The sequence below is a fragment of the Stegodyphus dumicola genome, chromosome 2, assembly GCF_044657685.1.
Source record: "Stegodyphus dumicola isolate Sdum_Otavi_A_Nest chromosome 2, ASM4465768v1".
Taxonomy (NCBI): domain Eukaryota; kingdom Metazoa; phylum Arthropoda; class Arachnida; order Araneae; family Eresidae; genus Stegodyphus; species Stegodyphus dumicola.
In genome coordinates, this window is record NC_140769.1 from 203,518,832 (window position 1) to 203,539,264 (window position 20,433).

The following is a 20,433-nucleotide window of genomic DNA, read 5'->3' on the forward strand; positions in this document are numbered from 1 at the left end:
ATCGCGCTTAAACTAGGTTAGTTGGTTATTTGAACATAGAAAGAACATGGGAGCTATTCGATTAAGATGCTTTCATAGAGAACCTTTGTAAAGAGAACCTAGAAAACTACGAAAACCAACTATGCAGCCTGGGTTAGACTTCGCAACAAACAATTAGTATTTAACAATCTTCAAATACTAGGAAACTGGTGAGGCTCCAATTAAATCTCCAATTTAATATTTTATTTCTAAATATTTAAAATATTGTTGTATTGTTAGACACAAAAAGCAGAATTTAAGTTTTGTTAATTCGTTATTAAACTACCAAGCCGTAGTGCAAATGAATATTCAATTGCTTTTGCAATAATTGTATTCACTTAATATTCTTGGAATATGAGCTAAAGAAGGAACGTTCTCGGAAGATTAAAGAAGTGTTTAAATCCAGTGATATTAGGTTTGTCTTACAAGCTCAGGATCAAAACGATTCTGCAATTTCCCGAGTAGTTGACTTGTAAATGACTGTGAATTAAGCAGATGACTTTTAATCTTACGTTTTCAGTCAGAAAACCTATTCCGAATGTTTTGTATTGCGTGACAATGCATCTTTTCATTATTCAATAACCAGTCGGAGAACCGCTTGTGTTCCGAAAATAAGTATGTGTACTCAATCATCCTGCATGTTCTTCAAATTTGCCTTCTTGTGATTTTTTTCTTTCCCAAAAACTAAAGTTGCCTCTCAAAGGAAAGTTTTTTGACATCGAAGAGACAAAAGGAGTATGTCATCTACTTTTAGAGGCATGTCAAAAACAGATCTCTACAAGCCTTCTCTTCCATTACATGTTGTGCAGTCAGACAAAAAGTTGCATCAGCGTAAATTTTATAATCTATTTTTATTCCACTCTGATTACTTTATTAACATACAGTGAATATATACTAATTATTTTACTTTAGCTTAAGTAATTCGGAAGTTTTGACGGAATTGTTGTCGGAACTATGACTTAGAAGATAAGTCAAATTAAATATTTCGATAATCCAATAAATTCAAGGTCGAAGTTTCAATATTTTATTTTCGGAAGGAGGGGAAATTTTTTCAGTTTTGGTTCATTATCCTAAGTATATTTGCTTTGATTCTTTATTTTTCCATAAAAGCTAAAAATTTACGCTTGGTATACATATAACGCATAGCTTCAAATTAAAATTTAATAATATACAGAGTGGTTATAATTAAAGTTCCACACTGAAACGGTCATAAAAGGAAAACTACTGGATCAAATGTTATCAAACTTGGTAATCGTGTAAAGGAGGTCATGGGAATTTATTTTTCGCGAAAAAAAGGAAGTTGGAAAATGGGGAAAATGGCGCTGTATGCAATATTGTTAAACGAAATATGGGTCGGAATCTAACTTAACCTTTTGTTACACGGGTTTAACATGTTGCATACCTTTAAGAACTTTGAAGTAGGCAAATTACCATTTAAAAGCGTTGAATTCGATAAAAGTCGAGTGCGCCATCCGTGTAAGTAAGAAATTCGTCCATGAAAACCACGAATTAGCGATTAGAAAATGTGAGATCGCAAATCACTCGCACAAGTGCGTACAATCTGGAAATCGTTTTCTTACAGATCGCTAAATTGTAATTTTTGAAGCCTGAATTCGGCCCTAAAACATGGAGATACTGATTCAAAACGCTTTTAATCGATTTGGGCCAAAGAAATCCCTCATGTTATCTATCTAGATCCATTGCATTCTCCTACTGCATTCGATTGCATAGCAGTCATTCCACACCGTTTAATGTTGAATGACAGCTAGTTTTATAACTGAACCATTTTTCTCTGAAGAGCAGGCGACAGCTGGACCACTGTGATTGCAGCTCACTTAGAGTCAATGTTAAAATGTTTCGTGATACATGAACTGCATGGAACTGCAATAACATGGCATTTTAGATACTACGATTTTTATGCAGGGCTGGACGACGACTCACGTGTGTCGCACAGTTACTTAGGAAACATTTCACGAATGAACGTCTTATAGGCCGACAATTCCCTCTTCCCACCAGACCTTAATCTCTGTGACTTTTGGCTATGGGGTTATCTCAAAAGCACTGTTTATGGTGATATTCTAAACAATTTGGCAGAAATGAAAAATGTCCGTAACATTCCTCCTGATATGCTAAGAACTGCTGTTAAGAATGCAGTAACAGGATTTAACTTGCTCTCGGAAAATGCTGGACGCTACATTGAACATGCTTTGTAACACGTTTCGGAAACTATTAAACACATTTTAAACAGATGTTTTCATGTCTTATTTCATTTACCAATATTGTATACAGCGCCATTTTTCCACTGGTGGTGAGTTTTTGAACTCTTTTTTTTTTTCCGAGGAAAATAAATTCCCATAACCTCCTTTACACGATTCCCAAGTTTGATAACATTTGGTGCAGTAGTTTTCCTTTTATGCCCATTTCAAATTGAAACTTTAATTATAACCACCATGTAAATTAAACTTTAAAAGTTTGACAGTTTGGTTCAAGTTCCAGCTTTAAAAATATATATATTTAAATATAATATTTTATATTAATCCTCTTAGAAGGAATGTTTTAAGAAGCTAATTTTTCTCTCGCGTCATAGATATAAAAAAACATGATCTTTAATATGATTTAGATTGTTTCTGCCGATATAAGAATCGGGTCACTCGGTGGTACAGAATAAACCTTGCTAGACTGTTTTATTTCTTTGTCATTTAGCAAAAATCTTTTAATTAAAATATTTATGTTTTGGACTTTGCTCTATACTTTGTTTATAGTTAAAATGTCTAGAAAATGAAAAGCTGTCTTCAGCTGAAACGCAGCTGATGCAATTGATATTTTAAAAAAATTGACAACAATGCAAAATTTATGGAAGTCTAGGAATCGAAAAATCTTAATTTTTTTGTGTGAGCACTGAAAATAACTGTAGAAGGAAAGAAGAAAATTAGGGAGAAAAGTAAACAAAAATTTGCAGGGAAATTTGGCTGTCAGACATACCAAGATGTTTCAAAAAGTTGGACGCTTTTGAATATACCATCAAGATACTTCAAAGAATTTAGGTGTTCAAAGAGAAAACACTTGGACGTGTACACCACCACCACCAAATACCATCAATTGAGCTTGTGTTAACAGAAAAGACAAAAACGATATCATTACAGATTAAAGTGAAGAGCGACTGGTTGTAGACTATATGGTTGTATAAATTTAAATTACGTTTTAGAACATCATATCGTATCATAAATGGAGAATCTCATGATTTTCTCAGTCGAATTATTTGAAGATTCAGGAGTTTATCCAGTGATGTATGTGGATGTCACCTAAAGACGTTTTTTTTTCCTCCTGATGAAACAGCGGCTGAGCGGTAAATCATTGAACACTGGTAGTTCGGTCCGAGGTTCGAATCTCCCGCAAACGGGCTGTCTGCATGGGCCTTTTCGTGGTTTTCCCCATATGTAACGTGTATGCGAGCCAGTTTCCCTTAGAAAGTCCTCCACGAAGGCATCCCTTCCCTTAGGTATAATTAAATAAACCAAAACCTCTTGATGAAACCAGACTTTCCTTTCATCTCATGCCTTCAAAATGTTTAGCCTCTAAAGACTGATAAAGGCTCTGACCAAATACTTCGTGATGAACTTTCTAAGAGAAATATACACGGCACATGCATACACGGTACACATCAGAAAATCCACGAAAACGCCCATGTAACCAGCCCGTTTAACGGGATTCGAACCCCGGAGTGAACTACCAGTGTTCAACGATTCTCTACCGCTCGGCCGTTTGTGGGCCTTTATGAAATGGAAGGCGATAACTTTATTTAAAATGATTGTCAGAAATACCAAGATTATTTCGAAAAGTTGGATGCTTTTTAATATACTTGCAGAATGCCTAAAGAAAAAGAGCAATAATAAAGTAGAATGCCTGAAGAAAAAGGAAAGAAAAAATAAATTTTTGCGTTAAATTTAATATTTCTACATTTTTTTTAATTTAAAACTTTTTAATCTTATGATATTTGATTCTTGCGATTTCAAAAATAAAATATTTGACTAAAATATGAATAACATTTTAAGAAACCAAATGTAGGATAAAATTGTGTAAAGCAATGGGCACAATGATTAAACTGTTTAAAGCAGTGTATGCACGTCATCCTATGTTAAAATGTCCGTTATACATCCCTCTTATTTATATATTTCTTTTCTGAACGGAACATTGAAAGGCGTGTTAACTGTGCTTTACTGTAATTTCTCTTTTAATATATGCAGTTTTCAAATGCATCATAGTCTGGGTTACAAAATATTCTTCGGAAAGGAACGGAATTCAAATAAATAAAATCAAATTCTGGAAAATTTATATTAATAAATATATTTAAAATGCTCAGTTCGAAGGAATAAATAGAAAATTTTAAAACAATTATCTGAAGAGACAATGCAACACAAACAATTAAAATAAAAGTATAAAAATTTAAAAATTTCCTAAAATAATAACTATGACAAATAAATATATATAAAGAAAACTATTTGAAAAAAAAAAAATAAATAAATAAACGCTGCACCGATATTGACGCAGTTTGAATAGGTAAATAGAAATTTTTAAAACAGTTATTCGAAGAAAAAAATGCAACTTAAACAATTAAAATGAAATTCGAAAAAGAAAAAATTACTTAAAATAATAACAGTTATAATAAAAAAAATATATAAAGAATATTATTTGGAAAAAAGAATGATGGTGACTTTTTTTCCTCTCACGGGAAAGGAAACAAGGTTGCCATATATTAAGACATTCGTCAAGTGAACTATTCTTGGCGCAAACTGAACAAAAAGTGCCAACATAAATTTGTGAATTTCTCCGTAAATTTCGCTCCAAATTTTACAAAATTTCATATTTAGGCGTAATTTGAGTCGTAGAATCGAAATATGTAAAAAAATTGGTATGTTATTTCAGAAAAAGTCCGATTTTGTGTCAAAATACTATGTTAGAATAGTGCTATATATAAATCTAATATATATCCTAAGTCGCGCTTTCGAGACATGAAGAACGCAATTTGAATTTTGTCAATCGGCCCAGTAGAACAGGAGATATAGCACTGTCCCATTTTTTTTTTTTTTTTTTTGAGCAGTGTACATAGACTTTTTTTGCTCTTAAGGGTGGTATCACACATTCATTTATTTGAGACAAGCAACTGTTTCAGACAATTTTTCTACCTGCTTCACCAATGAAATACAGACTCGCGAATTTTTTCGTTTCTTCCTCAAAAAACTGTCAACTTCATCACCATTGTTTAGTTCCTTCAAATTTGTTCTTCACATATTTTTAACTTTCCTAGAATATGTTTCACAATGCACTAGAACTTTGCTGAATTTAAAAAAAATTAATTATTTTGATACTAAATGCTTATATAATTAGTGTTACAGTAGAAGTTTTTTAAAATTATTTTTATTAATATTAATTAGTTTAAAGTTCGTAGTTTATCTGAATTCGTTACTTAGCACATTTTAGGCTTCTGAACAAGTCTAATATATTTTTTTCATTTCAAAAGTGTTCTTGCTGTAATTTTACAGATTTTAAAGACTACACCTCTTTTTATTTTTAATTTTTATTTTATATTTTTTACGTCAAATTTTCCTTTAATATTTTTCCATGTGCTTGGTTGCTTTGATTTTAGAAATTATTTTGACTCTGTCACGTAAATGGAAAATTATTATTATTAGATTTATTTACATATGTTTGTATTTATATATATATATATATATTAGTTTTCTTATATTGGCATGTTTTGTGTTTTGGATTCGATATGCTCAAAATAATACTTTTATGCTTTTTTTAATTTGCTTATATTTTTGATGCTATTAGTTTTGCAATTGGTTACACTACTGATTTCGACCTGTAAGGGTTGGACTGATAAAGATTACTTAATTACAAATTACTTAGTGAATCAACTGCTTCTTTTGGTACCCAAACTCCATTCGTCTGTTATGCATCTTATCTGTAAGCCAGCGATATCTATAACCATCCGGTCAATGATAAAAATGTAATTGGTGTATTCAGATTCTCCAGTCATCAGCTACACAGAACTATGACATACAGCAGCGGTTTCAAGCTCAGTTTGCATGTGTGTCGCATGCAAGATCTCTAAAGCAGCCGAAGGGCCGCATTTATAACCTGAAAGCAGCTGGGGGCCAGATATTTTTAACAAAATTTCAAATAATTAATTAAATTTCAACTTAATTTAAGTTTCACTCACTAAAAACTTAACAAAATATACATAAATAGTTCATCTTCAGTATCTGACGCAATCAAAACATCATCCAAAAATGAGAAAACAAAATTTAGTCCTCTAAATACCTCATTAATAAATCTTTGTAAGCTATAAGATGCGTTACGCAACCCGAAATTCATATAGGCCGAAAGAGATTATAATGGCAGTTTTCGCCTTATAATTTTCATTAATGGAAATCTGGAAGTAGGCTTTATGCAAATTTTTGAAAATATTCGATTACTTTTTAATGTGAATGAAATCCTCTAATTGGGGCATGGGATAACGATTTGGATGGCATTCAGACGGCAATAACCCCCTCCCCCTCCCCATCGTTCGAAAAAAATATCTTTCTTAGGAACCATATGAAGGGGACCGACCCATTGTGATTTAGAAGGACGAATAATATCATTTCCTAACATATATTGAAATTTCTGTTTTGCTATTTGTAGTTGCTTAAAATCCAATTGTCTAGCTTTGGTGTCAACGGATTGTCTTCTTGATGTAATATGTAATATGTAATATGATGTAATATGTAAGCTCAACATCATGCTTTAGCGTTGAAAGGGATAAATCTGGTGTTGCTAAATTTTGGTATCGTAGTAACAAATTAGAGCACTTTGGAGTTTTATCTAGAGTACTAAAAGAATTATCAAAAAATACTGTCGTTACATTACTTCGAACATAGGTTAGTTATTCCATCAATTAATTGTTTATTATAAATGTCAGCTAAAAGTTTAAATTTATTTAGGAAATCAGCTCTTATAACTTTATCAATTTTACCTAATATGAACAGAAACTGGAATTGTTTTTATAGTCTTAAATTTAAAGTTAAAATTTTAATTCCGTAAGTGGTAATTTCCGTTTCATTTGTTGCGTGTAATTTAAAATCACCTACTTTTGTATTATGATAAGTCGTAGGAATGAGGCTAACATCAGCACCTGAATCTACTAAGAACCGCAGAACTTTTGTCTTTACCAATAGACGAAATGTGCGACTGTCATTAATATCAGCAACGGAAGCCGCTAATTCTGCTGGCCTACGGAGTTTTCCGACTTTCTCACTAAGCAATATGGCGAATAACATTTCTCAGGTCGACAACGATCGCCAAATTTTAAATGAAAAAATAAAATAAAATCTGAAAGGCTTCAGATTTTAAATTACTTCCAAAGGGGCGTTTTTTTTTTACATTTTGTGTGTTACCTTTATTTATTAAACATCACGTTCTTCGCACTTAAGCCATAAAATTCAATTCAAGAGCAATATCACAAAATAATTTTAAAATGATCATATCTTTAGAATTTCAGATACACAGTTCCACGCGCTGGAGATAAAAAAGTTTTTTTTTTTTTTTTTTTTTTTTTTTTTTTTTTTTTTTTTTTTGTACAACGTTGCGATTGCTCGTTTTGAAATCCTGGAGTTTGTTAATCAAAAATTCGTTAAAGTTTTACAAAATATGAAATCGATAATAAAACAAATTCCAAATTTCAAATTTCAGCTTCCAGATGCCCATATTCGCAGGAGGATTACGTTATTCAAAATTTGATGGCTCTAGGTAACGTTGTTTTATCACATTGCGAGAAACATAGCTAAGTTTATGCAGATTTTTCATTATTTAATTTCTTTATGCAAAATGCCAAAACGAAATTAATAGTCCTTCTGGGTAAATTGTCCCTTTGGAGTAAAAACTGAAAGTTTTCAAATTTTAACGTTCGTCCAAAAGGATTTGTTAAGGATTTTTACGCTCTCGCTGATCTCGCAATTTCCATATCTGCTGTTACACTCACTCTTATTAAAGGTTTTATCATTTTGGTTTTATTATTAAGCATCATTTCCTTCGCATTGACGCCATATATAATTCAACAACAAATTACAAAACGTTTAAAAGCAATAGCAGTATACGTTTAGAATTGCCGAGGCAGCGTTAAATGTTGGCAAACATTCTTCTGTCATTTCTTCCCCTCCTTCTTTTCAGTTCTTCTCTTAGTTCATCACATCAATGTTCAGGTTTATTACTAAGATGGATTTACAAAACAGTTTTTGTCTTTTTATTATTAACGTTTTATGTGCTTATTTATTAAATATAACACTCTTGCCGCTTACGCCACATAAAATTCGATTCAACAGCAAAATCACAGAACATTTATAAACATCATGGCTTTAGAATTTCCGATAGACATGCTCGCGCGCTGGAGATAAAAATGTTTCATTCTGTACAGTTTTGCCAGTGCTCTCTTTGAAATCGTTGAGTTTGTTAATCAAAAATTTATAGTTTCACGAAATGTGAAATAGATAATGAACTCTATATGAAACAGATGTGAAATTCAAAACGCAGGCCTTCAGGTACCAATGTTCGGATGGAGGACTATGTTATTCATAATTTGATGACTGTAGGTACCGTTGGGTTTTTTTATATAGCGAGAAACATACATATATTCATGGAGATTCTTCATTATTTAGTTCCTTTAAATATAATACAGGGCTCTAATATTTGGTAGCAATAATCTGAAAAGTGATACGCCGTTTTTAGTTGTTTCAATGCAAAATGCCGTTTCGAGACTAATATCCCATTCGGGACTAACAAATCACTTTGGAACGACTGCGACTTTGATATGTATTTTGGCTTGATAGCTGAATTTTGATCTAGGCCGATCATTTAAATCAATTTTTTTCTTCTAAGGCAATCTTCTAAGACTTCTTGCAAATAAAGCATTATTAATATTAATGAAACAGCATAAATTTTTTTCAGATTTCATCTCATGAATTTTGTGAGCCATCGTGGCCAGTTTATCTAAATTCTCTTCATTATTTTCAAAAACTCTCTTTTCTTTTCATCTTTTTCTCAGCGTTGCCATTGTGTGAAACGTTTCTAAATTGTGAATGCGCATTGTTATCGTTTCGCGTTTTACTTTCACAGAATAAAGTTATAAATATTAATCATCACTGTAATGCTTATACTCTAGAACAGTGGTGCTCAACCCGTGGCTCGCGGGGGCCTGGTAAGCCCGCAATGACACCTTTAGGCGCCCATCAGCCACAATCACAATATTGCCATGGGACAAAATCTTTACTCTAATCCTAATGTACGAAACAGCTATTAAAAAGGTAAAATTACTCGTCGTGTACAGAAACTTTGCATTTGAATTTCACCTACTCCCATATTATCCCCTTCACTCTTCCACGTTTCCGCAGTTTCATCTATGCGGCAGATTAGGATTACAGTACCTGCTTTAATACAAGTCCGGTTCGCTGTTGGCGCCAGTGCATGTCTGTACAAATGATGAGTTATCCATCCGGCCATGAGGTCGATATTTGCCAGTCATCAGTTTAGTTGAAATAAGTTGATAAATCCTCGCGGTAGCGGCTACCAAACTCCGCTATTTCTGACGGGTTCATAACACTGTAATTATTTCATTGGGGGTGTTCTTGTTGACATGAGTGATGCGCCAAGGTTATAACCTATCACTTTAACAACAAATTAACAACAACGTTAGTAATTTACAATCTTGCATCACATAGAAAGGCATATTTAGAGGGGTCATTATGAAGGAAGCTGTGCTGGGAATGTCAGTCTACTTCGCAAATTTAGAAACAAAAGTGAAACAATCTCAGCTATAGAAGATGTGTCTGTGTTACGAAACACAGTGCTACGAGTGGACGATATGACAAACGACATATAAGTACAAATGTTGTCTTATCAGGACTTGTATTTCTCTTGATTTGCTTTGGAAACATGAATGGTCCTGAATAGGAACAGGGAGCTTACTCAAGCTATGTTCAGGAAGGTGTGAAATAGACAAGCAGGAAGGATATACGAAACCCTTTATTTTCTATACTTTACAGGTATTTCCGAAACTTCGGAATACAGAGACCAACCATTTGTGGTCTGAACGTAAGAATATAAAAACTACTAACTAAAACTTTAACTAAAACTAACTTTGAATTAGTATACAAATGCCTAGTACTAAGATTGGCCTTTATTTAAAAAAGGTACGTATGTAGTACGCCGAGTTGCTAAAACTACGATACGTCTGAAATTATCAAGAGGGCTAAACCTCTGGCCTTAAGGGCAACCAGCGAAGAGTGCAAACTCGTAAAACTACAGTGGCAAGCGGTTTGCTTCCTATAACTCCTTCCTCTCTTTCTCTCTTGGCAAAAAGCCACAACTTAAGTACTTGGCGTTAGTAAGCCAATTTGCATAAACAAGTTAAAGCGTTTAATTCTGGCCAGAAGTAGAAAATCAGAAGTGATAGTACAGTTTTAAAATAAAATAAACGTTAGTAAAACTTAGGATCCTTACAATCTGATATGAAAAACTGTGGGTATTTTCCTCGCAGTTTGATGAATCTAGGGATGTTACTGATTCACCACAAATTTTTATGTTCACGAGAAACGTATTTCATCTGAATTCTCCGTGAAAGAAGTACTGTTGACTTTGATAAAACACGTTCAAGGGCATGGCCGCTAACGTGTTCAAACTCAGTCCCCATAGGACTGTAAATGTATGCATTGCAAATTTTACCCGAGGGACAGCTTTCTTTGACTTTCTTTTCTTTTCTTTCTTTCTTCTCTTTTCTTTCGAGGACTTTCTGAAGCTTTGCTGAGCCCGCCAACGGCCAAGCGGTAACATCGCTGAACACTGGTAGTTCGATCCGAGTTTCGAATCCCTCGGACGGACTGGCTGCATGGGTGTTTTCGTGGTTTTTCCCATGTGTAACGTGTATACGAGTCAGTTTCCCTTAAAATGTCCTCCACGAAGGCATCCCTCTCTTAAGGCAGATAGCCCTCGAGTGCTTTGCCGTAATCTAATAAACCAAAACCAAACCTGAAGCTTTGCTTGATGAGCTATATAGCGAATATGGTGATGTAATTTACCAAGCAGAAGTAAGGTAGCTTGAGTCGAAAAAACGTTTTGACACTTTCGGAGATTAAATCTTTTCTGGTATCCAAAGATAATTATGACCAAAAACTGAATGACATGGAGTGGTTGCTGACTTGGTATTTTTAATAGATATCACTGCAAACATCAACAGCCCAAATACCACGTTACAAGGAAGAGGAAAGCACGCATCAGAAATAATGAGCTGTACATCTGTTTTTTTCTGGTTAAAATGAATTTGTTAAAGAAGGAGGGAATTTGTTTTCGGAGGAACACTATTAATATTTTCCTTCGTTTACCCTCATTCGAAACCCAGAAATAATTCTGGAGTATTGTCTATCTAAACTTGTTGATAGCCTTCTACTGCTTAGCTTAGAATTTAAAAGAAAATTCCAAGGTATGTTATCTATGAAATTATCTATGAATTTTATTGTTTACGAAAAATCCTTTCCTGGAATTAGATACAAATCAAGTAACTTCGTCAATGGAAAAGTTACGTTTTATTAACAAATAAGATTCTGAACTAAATATTATTATTCTTCGTTTTGATATAACACTCAAAAGCACATAAAATAAAAGCGAAGAAGTTTCTAAAGTAATGGACCTTTTTAAATCCAAAAACATACTTAGGTTTGCACTAACAGTGAAAGCATGTTTTAGATCAACATACCCAATATACCTCTTTGAACAGGCTTCTTCACAACTTAAACATTATAAAAAGCAAATAGAGAAATATGTTAATTCCGGAGCATGCGAATAACAATATTGCATTGGCATGCTGTGAATCAGAATATAAGCCAAATTTTAATAATTTGGCAGAGAATTTTAATGATCAAATTACTCATTAATAGCAATTTAATGATTTTATACAGTATTGACTTAATGAGATAGTTGACAATTTAACAGTTAGAGCAAATCAAAAACTGTTATAACTTTTCTCCCCTCAGTCAGAATGAACTCGCTGGAGGCACACTCTCCTCCCCCGCCCAAGGTTTGAATTTGGGTGTTCGAAACAGACGATTCTGCAGTTATCTTCTGAAGCACCGCCATGGCATAATGTAATTTTTAAAAATATTGTATTCTTTATTTTTGTTTTTTAATGTCTAACATTTATTAGCAATAGTATTATCCCATAATATCTAAACTAAGTGCACTGGTGTGCAAAAATTAAGGACGAGACGGTTTTTTCAATATAACTTTGTACAAAAGCTTTCCAAATCAACACATTTAATACCGTAAGATTCCCAATACGTAAAGACATGAGTAATGTAAGCAACACAACACTTACTAAAAGAGAAATCAGAGGGAAAAAAAGAAGCTTTATTGAAAAAGTAGTATGGAGCGCAATGCGATTGAAGGCCGAAACATCCCTGTGATGGGTGTCCAGCAAGAAACATCCGGTCTTTAATAGGGGATATGATCTCCCCTGACTGCTAGGCAGGTTTCACAGCGTCTGCCTATGCTGAGAATGAGGGTGTCAATGAGTTGTTGAGGCATTGCTGCCCATTCGTCTTGCAGCGCCAATCGAAGCTCCGGAATCGTTACTGGTGGTAAGGTACGAGCTGCCAAGCGTCTGCCTAAGAAAATCCCATACATGCTCGATGGGATTGAGATCCGGAGATCGTGCCGGCCAATCCATACGTTCAATATCCTCACTCTCTAAGAGCTGTTCGGCAGCTACTGTGCGATGACATGGTGCAATGTCGTCCATGAAAAGGAACTGCGGACCGATAGCGCCTCTAAAAAGACGCACATATGGAAGAAGAATCTCGTTACAATAACGGGTCCCGTTGACTGAACCTGCGTCGAAGATGTGAAGGTCTGTACGACTACCAAGCATGATGCCTACCCAAACGAGAACACCGCCACCTCCATACCTGTCCCTTTCAATGATGTTCGAGGGATGATTGCGGCTTCCCCGCTCTCTCCAGATGAGTATGCGATGAGAATCGCTACTCAGACTGAATCTACTCTCATCTGTAAAGAGTACTCGTCCCCATTCATTGTCTCTCCAATTCCGGTGTTCCCGGCACCACAGAAAACGCCTTCTCCGATGGGCAGGCGTTAGAGGTACACACCGTACAAGGCGTCGTACAAACAGACCACCACCGTGCAGTCTTCTGGCCACGGTAAAACGCGATATCGGTCGTCCGGTCGCTGTGTCGTGTGTCTAGCGATTTCTTTCGCTCTCTGCCGCCTGTTTCTTCTGGCCTGTACGGCAATATACCGGTCATCTGCGGCTGTGGTTCCTCGTAGACGACCACTACTAAACCCCCGGATAGCTGTTCCTGTAGTTTGAAATTGTCTCCAAAGTCGTGAAACGATGCTGTGAGCAATTCCGAACTCTGCAGCCACACTTGTCACACCGAGGCCTTCCTCCAACTTCCCAAAGATTCAATCTCGGGTAAAAGCATCCAGATGTAGTCCAACAGATTGATTATTCGCCATTTCTCGCTGAGGCAGCAACTCGGTGTGATTTTAACTGCTATACGGGGTGCAATCTCTTTGCCAGAAATACTGATCTTACACCGACAACATGCTTTATACTACTCAGACACTCCCCCATTACGTCTACCCGCATATCTGCGCATGTGCTACCGTACATCACCTTACTTAATCTCCTGATTGGTCTTTCTGTCCGCTCTGCCTCTTCGTTCAGCTGATATGCTAATTTTTCGACTTCGTCCTTAATTTTTGCACACCAGTGTAAGTACTCATTAAAAGGTTGTTTAGTGTTTTACTTATAACATCTTTCAAACATTTAATATTATAACATTTAACAATTTCAATATTAATATTTCTTATATTTTTGGTAATTACATGCTTTCCGCAAAATGTTGCGTGTCCAAAATAAATTTCAATGCTGTTTACAAAAGATATAAAAGAAAAACTACACTGTAGTTATTTTTACTCCATGTCTCTGATCGCGTACGGAAATTCATGTCTCGAGTTACGGGATAACATTATTTAATCCACTTTCAACTTATTATGCTTGCAATTCTTTTTATATTACGTTGAAAGAAAAATATTATAAAGATAATTTTGTCGAGTGTATATCTTTGAAGAAAGGTAATTTACGTTCCTTTTATGCAGTTGCATTTCTTGTTAGCCCAAAGGGCGTTAGGTCAGAAGGGCTATTAAATTCGTTTTGGCATTTTGCGTCCAACGTTTAAAATTCTGAATCACTTTACAAATTGTTGCCATCCAATATTATCGCCCTGTATTATATTTTAAAAAAGTAAATAATGAGGAATCTGCATACATGTATGTTCTGTGTTTCTCGCATTGTGATAAAACAACGAGCCGTGAAATTTTGAGTATCGTACGTCTCCACCCGAATATGGGCATTTGGAAGCCTAAATTTGGAATTAGTTTTGTTATCTATTTCATATTTTCTAAAGCAGTTATAAGTTTTTGATTAAGAAACTCTGTACATGTTTTCAGCAATCACATCAGTTCGACGTCTTTTTGGCTCAACAGCTCTATTACACCTCTTACTCTCAAAGTTCATTTTACTCCTTATTTCAGCTCACATATTATTTTTGCTAATTTATTCTTTAAACAAAACGTTATTATTTTGGATTTATCTTATGTTTCTTGTACTGATTAAGAAAGTACAACTGCATTCGATTAGGGGTAAGGTCTCTCACCTACGTACACTAGTGTGTACACCATTCCACGGAGAAGGAAATTAAGAAACTCAATTATTTCAAAGCCGGCAATGGCAACACTGTATAGGGGGAAAAAACATTTTTACCTCCAGCGTGCGAGACTGTGTACCGGAAATTCTAAAGATATGCTGTTTTGCTGTTTTTAAATATTTTGTGATATTGCTGTAGAATTGAATTTTATGTGGTTCAAGTGCGAAGAACTTGGTATTTAATAAATAAAGGTAGCACACAAAACATTAAAAAAACACCTTTTTGGGCGTATTATAAAATCTGAAAGCCTTCAGATTTCCTTTTTTTTCAATTACTATTATATTAGAAAATAGTTTAATATTATGTGCTTTAGTTTATTTTCTAATTAAACTTACACGACATTTGTGTTTTATTAATGGATTTTATTCAGTTATTTTGTAAGTTCGTATTACTTTTCCTTATTATTCGGAAATACTACAGAGTCTATTCAGAAAATTTTCTCAGCATCCTGACTTAATTTATGCCATTTTAAAATCTGAAATAAAATGTTCTGTTTCAGCTTATCAAATATGATACGATGGGCTGTCGGTGACACATTGCTCCCAAATCACTTTTGATACAGTGGAACAACGGAGGAAAATAGCCTTATCATACGTGATAAGCTGGGAGTGAAGAGGTTAATGATTTGGTTTGGTTTATTTGATGACGGCAAAGCAAGTGAGGACTGTCATCGTAAGAGCTGAGAGGCCTTCGTGGAGAACATTCTAAGAGAAACTGGTTTATACCCACATTACACATGATGAAAGCAACAAAAACGTCCATGCAACCAGCCTGGAATCAAACCGTGATCGAAGTATCAGCGTTCAGCACATTTATCGTTGGACTGCTGATGGGCTAGAATTTGGGGATATGTTTAATTGAAAATCATTTAATTTATTTATAGTTAAAAATGTAATTTTACATTTATAATTTTACATTTCACATGGAAAAATCATTAAAAGAACTAGGGAGAAAAAAAAATGGTTTTTTGTGCTAAATCTTGCAAATGAAAGCATAATTATTATTATCCGAATTTATGAACTAATTTACAGATTTTGTTTGCTTTCATTTGTGAACCAGCAAGAAAAAGTAATAATTTAAATCACCTAAAGATAAGAAATAATTTGTCACTTAAACAGCATGCAGAAATTAAATAGTATGTGGTTTAATGTGATTTGCAAAGTTTTCTTCCCACTTCCCATTTTGCACGTCTTTTACGCAGAGTAAAAATTTAGTTAATGTATATGAACCATTAAAAGACATATTTACCGAAAGACTGGTGATATGAACAATGGGGTATATAGTTAATTGATACATTTGGTTTTGCTGTATTTTAAATAATTATTAAAAATAAAATTAGTTCCAATAAATGTGGTAAAACTGAGAAGTTAGTTGAGTGAACATATAGCATACATTTTAAGGGTAGTAAAATGTATTTTGGATATTTGATATGATTTAATTATTAAACCTAATTACAAGTCCCTGAAAAAGAACATTGCTGTCTTTGTTCCGTGATATTTATTCAAAAATTATACAGAAGCTGAAATCCTTATTAAACTTATTATATCAGCTTCTCCGAAAACACTTTACACGTTTGTACACATTGTGAATTTAATCTAAAATTTGTCCTTGAGATCGTTTTCTTGGCAGTCTTTTCCCAATGCATGCTTGCGTGGGTTCGGAACATTAAATATATTCTCCACTCCACATTACGAGGAAGTTGTTGAATGCTGAACACTTATTTCCGGTCCAAGGAAACTTTTGATTCGATTAAGATTCTGATCGGTAATTTTTGGTTAACAGGGCACCACTTTGTATGGAACATAAATATTAGTATAAAATCCATTTGCAGATTTGAATGGTACTCTTAATGATATATATACAGCTTTATGAAAATAAGGCTATCTTACTAAATCTAAAATAAATAAGAACATATGAAATTGTTTTAATCAATATATGTACTCTGATTTATTGCTAATTGCAGGTAACAGAATTCTACTAGAGTCAGTTCTTGGCACTAGAAATAAAGTGTTGGAGTAGTTCAAAAAAAGAAGAAAAAAATTCTGATTTGTGATACAAAGAACTTCAGATTTGACTTAGTTTATTTAATTCCTCCCCTTAGTAGATATTATAATAGTATAATACTATCTGCCTAAGGGGAGGGATGTTTTCATGGAAGACTTTCTAAAGGAAACTGTCCCATATTCACGTTATACGTGAGAAAAACCAAGAAAACACCCATACAACCAGCCCATTCGCTGGCATTTGGATTGGATTGGATTATTTAATTATGGCAAAGCACGCGAGGGCTATCTGCCTAAAGGGAGGGATCCCTTCGTGGAGGACTTTCTAAGGGGAACTGGCTCGTATACACGAGCTCTTGAACTACCAATGCTCAGCGATTTTATCGCTCGACAGCTGGTGCGCTCCAAAGAACTTCAGAAAATAATGAATAAATTTTGTATTTTTATATTAAAATTTCTTAAAGGAAAATTAATTTATCTTTGCTGTCAATTCATGTATTTGTCAACTTGACCTGTTATGCTTTCATATAATATACATATACCTATTGTATATTAAGAATTTATATATTTAACTAAAAATCAACAGGCTTTCCAATAATAAGTCACTTGCACTCTAATTACATGATAGTAAAAAAATCAATATATGGAATTTCGAGAAATCATGATTCTAAAAATAAAAAGACTTCTGAAATAAGATAAAAAAAAAAAAAAAAGCAGGATGTAAATGTATTGTTTGCAACAAAACTGTGGAGACGAGGTCATTCGTATGATTGAAACTGGTTCATAACATCTGATTAGATTACATTAAACTCTACTATAACAAAACACAAAGACTGTCTTTAAAAAGTCCTCTATAAAGGATGCTTTTGTAGAAGTCCTTTTAAGATAATATGATTAATATTCATTATTATTGATATTACTCATGAGAAAATCCATGCAATCATGCAGCCTGCCGATTATCCTGCATTTGAATCCGTTTCATTAATTTAATCGTTAACATTAAAATTTATCTTTATATGACAATATAATATATATGAGCTAAAGTATAGAACATGTTATCAGGTTATTTATTGGATTCATAATATTCTATGGTTGAAGTTAAACAAACGACTTTATTATGAGAGTGTCAGCTTAAGCCAATTTATTTTACATATTTTATTACGCAGTTATAAGCAACATCAAACTAACTACTTCTTTCTGCGTATGTTTTGCCAAATGTTACTCCATTTCACTGCAAAAATTAACGATTTATGCGAAACTGGGATTATGAAAGTGAACATTTCTTTAAATAATGCATTTCACCTAATATTTTACTAAATATGTATTGAGCTTTCTATGATCGCTTTATAATTAGGAATTCATTGCGTTCAAGAACTCAAATGAAAGGAAATTTTACCTAAAATCACAATATACTGCGATAACAACATGTAAAACGAAAATACAAAGTAAACAAATCTAGTCCATGCTTCTTTGAGAAATACATGATTTTTACGAATTTTAAGACTGTATGTTCATTATTATGTAATATCTGAATTACTTAGCGCTCTACGCTCGCTAGTGATTTACTCTTTGATGGAAGTAGGTTCTTTTGGACCCAGGTGACTTTGGTGATTGCACCAATATTAAACATAAGACACATAATTCTTCACAGCCAGTGACAACATGCGTTGCAAAAAAACTCTCTGTCATATATCAGATTCCGTAAATTCACCAACGGAAAAAACTAAATGTGCTGACTTCAGTTCAGACTGTGAGTTACCGTGGTACATAGATTCTTTGACGCATGAGTTAACCAGTTGTTTGTGAATACGGGCTTCCGTATTACTGTATCTATGGTATAAATGGCATTATACCATAGATATAATAATATACGTATAATTAAGTATAATAATAGATGTAATATAGATATAATAATAATAGGTATAATATAGATATAATTATATATAGATATAATATAAAATTGACACACTAACATCTCTAAAAAAGTAACTGCAAATACAGTTTTTAACCAAATTAACAGAATTTAAATGGCTTGCGCAGAAATTCAACAACAGGAAGAAATTCTTATTCTTACTATAATTTTACAAGAAAATGAAATTCTAATTTACTTCATTAACAGTCTTTTAAAGAAAGCTGGAGTAGACTACACCCTATAAAATTGTTAAAGGTATGAATTTTTTATCTGAAAACTGAAATAGAGAAGCATAAAGAAGGATGCTTTAAGAAATGTTAATATGTCTTTGTAGATATTTGTATTACTATACATATATTATACCTGTACTAATTTTTCTTGACTTTGCTTTTACTAACAGAGGATCTACTCTGTTTTAAGTCGTCATGATAAACCCATGACATGAAGACATTATTCTTTTTAGCCTTTGTTTCTTTTCTTCCTTTTTCTTATTTTTCTTTCAAACATTCCAAAACAAAAATATTTGAAAATTTCTGACAAGCCTCTAACTCACCCTTTGGGAGATTTCTAGCTTGCCATCGCCAATTTGGTTCGCGAGTGTAGCCAAAGTACCAAACGTAAGCGTCTATTTTTTAATCTCTCTTTGTTTCGCACTGACTAAATTAAGATCACCATGTTGTCTGTAAATTTCTAAGTATTTTTCGTAATACTACATTTTGATTTCAATCTTAAAATCAATATAAGTGTCTAATTAATTTCGTTTACATTATTTGACACTAACCTCTAGGCCTTCGTCTGGCTTTTAAACGTATCGGAAAAATGCATAAAAGACACACCTGGGACCGATGGCTGCTTAAGTTCTTTCAACTTTTTTCTCTTTGTTGAGATTCCAACCCTCCCTTGCATACGGCCCTGATGTATCTCCAGAAAAACATATACATCTTGAATTTTTAGCAAACTGATTGCATGAAATGTGCATTAAACATTTGTTAAAGCATAACTTATATACCCCTTCTTAACCACCACTAACTACGTAAAAAAATACATAAAAATTGTACAATAAAATTAAAATTTTTTAAACAGTTTCTTACTCGATAGTTTGAATGATTCTTTTTCTGAAATATTGAAATGTTATGATACTTTAGGAATCTTCTGAGAAAATGCGTCAGCAGTCACATCGCAGCCATTTAACTTGATGATACTAAGCAGTATCCCTTAATACAAATATTAATTATCCTAATAAATAAATTAACCAACTTCCCTTTGCAAAATCTTAAGGACTCAAATGGTATAAAGGAGGTTAAGAACTTTGTTTCCTAAAAAAAATCACTAAGATTACTAAAACTTTTCCATATCTTAAAAACAGTGAAATGAGAACATAAAAGAATAAATAACATAAAAGAATACAAAAAACAAAAAATTCTGAAAAGAAAGGAAAATTAATGATATTTTATCTTATATTTTCAAGAGAAAAAAATTACAATGAAATAAGCTATATCCCTTAATACAAATATTAATTATTCTAATAAAAAATTAACCAACTTTCCGTTGAAGAAAAAAAAAAATCATGCAAAACTTTTCAATATCTCACAAACAGTGAAATAAGCAAAAACTAACATAAAAGAAACTCAAAAAACAAAAAATTCCGCGCAGAATTTTACTCTGCAGAACAACTTTATCAAAA